This window comes from Odontomachus brunneus, unplaced genomic scaffold (genome assembly GCF_010583005.1).
Source record: "Odontomachus brunneus isolate Ranch 3 - 2012 unplaced genomic scaffold, Obru_v1 Obru_scaffold_198, whole genome shotgun sequence".
In the NCBI taxonomy this organism is placed as follows: Eukaryota; Metazoa; Arthropoda; class Insecta; order Hymenoptera; family Formicidae; genus Odontomachus; species Odontomachus brunneus.
The window spans coordinates 352,896-357,762 of record NW_022639648.1 but is presented as its reverse complement, the minus strand read 5'-3'; the positions used below and the strand labels follow the sequence as shown (position 1 = coordinate 357,762).

General features: G+C 35.2%; 1 pseudogene; it reads left to right on the top strand.

Moving 5' to 3' along the window:
• Nucleotides 1-4,867, top strand: part of LOC116851970 — an 18,965-nt pseudogene that overhangs the window by 11,060 nt on the left and 3,038 nt on the right.

Here is a 4,867-nt window from a genome sequence, read left to right as displayed (position 1 = left end):
AAACACAGAGGATAAGTTCCACATAACAAAATAATTAAAAAGGATTTATTAAAATTTTACTTTGATCTATATATAATTAGATAGATCTAGAAATTTAAGTCACAAACTTTAGGTTTAAACGTAGGAGAGAGTAGGGCTAACGCGGAGCTCTACTATCTCCTAATCAATATAAAAACAAATGCAATAATAGTGTAACGGCCTCGCGTTACGTGCGGGATAGTCTTAGCCGGTGTGGTCCGGGTTTCGTGTATGAAATGAGAACCAGTGGTATAGGTGATAATAATGTGAAACTATATTCTACTTTCGAAGCTATTTACAATTATTTACAGGCGACGTTACGCCGTTGGCGCGTGGTCGCGTTTTTGCTCTCGTCGGGAGCCGTTGTTGTCGTCTCGCGATCAGCTGCGAGCGTCGAGGCGCGCGAGCGTCAGGCGGGACGCGGTCGGAATTGTTTCCGGATACACTATTGTTCGTCGTTCGGAGTTCGTTGCCTCATCGGCTTTAATCTGTTTATCTATCCTGGTCTTTTTCCTTGCTGGCTTAAAGGCGCTCGTTGTCGCCGTTATCGTATGCCCGGTATGCGTTCGCGATCGTAGATGTTAGCGGCGTAGCGTGAGGAGGAAAGGATGTCGACGTCGCGCATCCACTTCGGTCGACAGAGTGATAGATAAGAAACCGACGTCGCGTATCCACTTCGGTCGGTAGAGCGGTATCGAGGAAAGGATGTCGACGTCGCGCATCCACTTCGGTCGACAGAGCGGTGTATGGAAACCGACGTCGCGTATCCACTTCGGTCGGTAGAGCGGTATCGGAGAAAAGATGTCGACGTCGCGTATCCACTTCGGTCGACGGAATGTCTAGGATCTCTAGGAATTGCGAGTTCTGGTCGGTCGTGCGCCTGAGAGGAGCTTTCCGATCAATCTCTCTCGATATCAATTTTCTGTCGGCTTTTATACTAAATTATAACAAACAGTTCGACTGTTTGTTGACCTTGCGGTTATTCCGCGCGCGGTTGTTCGGCGTTTTGTTATTACTTGTTTCCGGATGTCGTGACGCTTTCCGGATCGTCACAATAGAACCTACGGATTCTGATTGGATGTTAAAAAGACCCTCCTACTAGGAATTGGGTATAAAAAGGGAACACCAAGGGCCAGCGAGTCAGTACGAAATTTTTAGTCAGAAGAGACAGTCAGACAGTACGTCAGAATAGTCAGTCGATCGGACATGACGCCGAACTAAACGGTTAGTTCACCTCGGTTTTCCCTTTTCAATTCCAGACCTATAATCGCACTTGTTCTATCCTTTAGTATCTCAATGTATTAATTCAATCACCTTAACACTTAGAAATAAATTGTTATATGTTACTTCTTTTGGATTGAAACTAATTCTCTTTTCCGCTTTAGATAAAATCTTGCATAAAAATTATTCAGGAGGAGTAATTATAGTTGTCGCTGCCAATAGCGTGGACCCAACTATCTCGATTGTCGCTGCCAATAGTGTGGCCCCAATCACACGAACTGTCGCTACCAATAGTGTGGCCCCCGTTCCTCGTAATTATTCCTCAACGAAATTTATTTAATTCTATATGCCTTCGAAAGGGCGACGACAGCAAATTAAGAGACTTAGATATCAGATCAAGGTCGCTCTTTTTTCAAACCAAGACCCGTTTCCATTATTTGAGGAATTAGCAAAACTATTAGATCAATCTCCTCAACCCAATCCTTCATCTATAGCAACCTATATTCTACGTAAGGTAGAATATACCTATTCATTTCCCGACTACAAGTCCATCCCTAAGGGTGATCCTCGTCGACTCACCTATAAAATATGCGAATTATTCGGAGTAGAACACCGATGATCCTACCCAGTCCGTTCACTCGTCAACCGGTGAATTAGAAGTAGTGCACAACTTGATCTCCGATCCCCGGGTAAAATGCTTTAATACATTGACCCAAAATAAGGAGAAATAAAAACTAATCCTATACGTGACGACGCGACGGGACGTCACAAATGCATTGTGCTGTACATTCAATATCGGAAACTTCGACTTCTCATTCATGTAAGTTATATATAAATTATGTAGAAATAAAAATATGTACACTATAAGAGGAAATAACATAAATGTCATTTTTGTGATATTTTATTCTTTCAGTGCCAATAGTAGAAAGTACTATCATTTCATCTCCAATTGTATGTAATGAAGATTTTGATGATGAAGATATCCGAATTCAGCCGATATCCGAAGTTTCCACTTATTATTCATGTAAGTTACATATAAATAATAAAAGTAATATGGCTCAATAAATTAAAAATAATTAATATAATAGAAAGGCTACGAGCCAGATAATATGTATTAATCAGTAACATACATTAGAATAACAACAAGATAAACGTGTATTATAGACAACAAATTACAACAATTATAAACAGACGTTTCGAACTCGCTTGGGTCATTCTCAATGTCTCAACGTATAAAATTCGAAAAATGTGATACACAAAAATGTGGAAACTATTCAAGAGAAGTAAAACATTCAGAAACGTTACTTGTTGCAAATGTATTGGTTACATCTTGAAAGATTTTTAGTCTCGCTGGTTGTCACAAATATCGACAATTTTTTGACAACCAGCTAGACTAAAAATATCTTTCAAGATGCAACCAATACATTTGCAACAAGTAACGTTTCTGAATGTTTTACTTCTCTTGAATAGTTTCCACATTTTTGTGTATCACATTTTTTGAATTTTATACGTTGAGACATTGAGAATGACCCAAGCGAGTTCGAAACGTCTGTTTATAATTGTTGTAATTTGTTGTCTATAATACACGTTTATCTTGTTGTTATTCTAATGTATGTTACTGATTAATACATATTATCTGGCTCGTAGCCTTTCTATTATATTAATTATTTTAAAGATAAATTATGTAGAAATATTTATGTATACAAATATGTACACTGATTATAAAAGAAAATAAGTATTATTTTTGTGATGAAAATATTTTATATTTTTAGCTTCTGAAGAGAACATTTCTCCTCCTCAAAAGAAACGTATGTTTGCAGAGCCAAGATATATCTCAGAAATTAATACTAGTGACGTTAGTACACCGAGAAGAGCCAGAAGATTAATCAATTTTATTAAACAAAAGGATCAAATGAAAAGCGATCAAATTAAATATTTACAAGATGAAAACAGAAGACTTCGAAAGCGAATTATTACATTGCAAGAACTAGTATCTCATTTGAAAGAATCAAAATTAATTTCTGAAGAGGCTGGAGATAATTTAATGGTATGTTATAGATTATGTGGACTGATAATACATGAAATATTTTTTCTAAGGTTGGGTTGTTTTTAAAGTGATGAAAATATGTCTGGGATATGAGTGACCCATCTTATTGTGTAGTATATAACCAGAAAATCATTGTAGGATTAATGATGAATAATTAATTTTTATATACAAGATATATACAGGGTGTCTCCGAACTGGTGTACCGGACTATAGGATGTGATACTTTATGCAAAAAGGAATAACTTTTTCCTTTAGCAAAATTTTGTCCAATGAGTAGTTTTCACAAAATAGCAGGTTAAAATTTAAGAATAAGTGCTTCTGCTACTCATCGGATAAAATTTTGCTAAAGGAAAAAGTTGTATCTTTTTGCACAAGGTATCACACCTTACAGTCCGGTACGCCAGTTCTGAGACACTCTGTATAATTATTAATAAATGTATATTATAGAATAAATCTAATGTTTAATGTTTTATAGATTAAACTTAAAAGCGATGAAATAATTTATTAACTTGTATTATAAATTTATTTCAATTATTTTCTTTCTATTATATTTAGAATACATTACCAGAAAGTATGAAGGCGATAATATCGAGAAAAATCGGAAAAGGTGGTACTTATTCTCCTGAAATTCGTAGCTTTGCATTAACATTGCACTTTTATTCACCTAAAGCATATAATTACGTACGAGAAATGTGGAATAACTTGTTACCGAATCCTTCAACGATACGAAATTGGTATCGTGTAGTTGATGGATCTCCAGGTTTCACAACAGAAACATTAAAAGCCATTGCATTACGCAATAATAATAATAATTCTAAACCTCTTATTATTAATTTAGTTATAGACGAAATGTCAATAAAGGAAGAGATGATTTATGATAAAAAAAGATTTCATGATGGTATTGATTATGGTATTGTAGAAAATGATAACGACTCTGCTCCTGCTGCTAATAACATGTTAGTGTTCATGGCCGTATCTCTAAACGATAATTGGAAAGTTCCAATTGGATATTTTTTAATAAGATCATTAAACAGTTCAGAACGCGCAAATTTGTTAACACTTGCATTTGAACAATTGAATAATATAAATTGTAAAGTTTTTTCCATAACTTTTGATGGTGCTTCAAGTAACATTAGTATGTGTACTGCTTTAGGTGCAAAATTGCAATATGGAGAAAATGTCAAGCTATTCTTTACAAATCCTGTTACATCAGAAATATGTTACGTGTTTTATGATTTATGTTACATGTTAAAATTAGTGAGAAATACTTTAGGCGACAAACAAATTTTGAGAACATCAAGTGGTGAAACAATTAATCGGGCTCATATAGTTAATCTTCACAAATTACAACAAAAAGAAGGCTTGAAAGCTGCAAATAAACTCACTAGTAAACATATTTATTATAAAAATAATAGAATGAGTGTTAAGTTAGCAATGCAAACTTTAAGTGAAAGTGTATACAATTCACTTATTGGGAGTGTGAATAAGTTCTCGCCGTTTCATCATCAGATGGCGGTATAAAAATTTTGTGTGTATAATTCAAGATGATGACGCATCTATATTGAAGTTCTATAACCTATG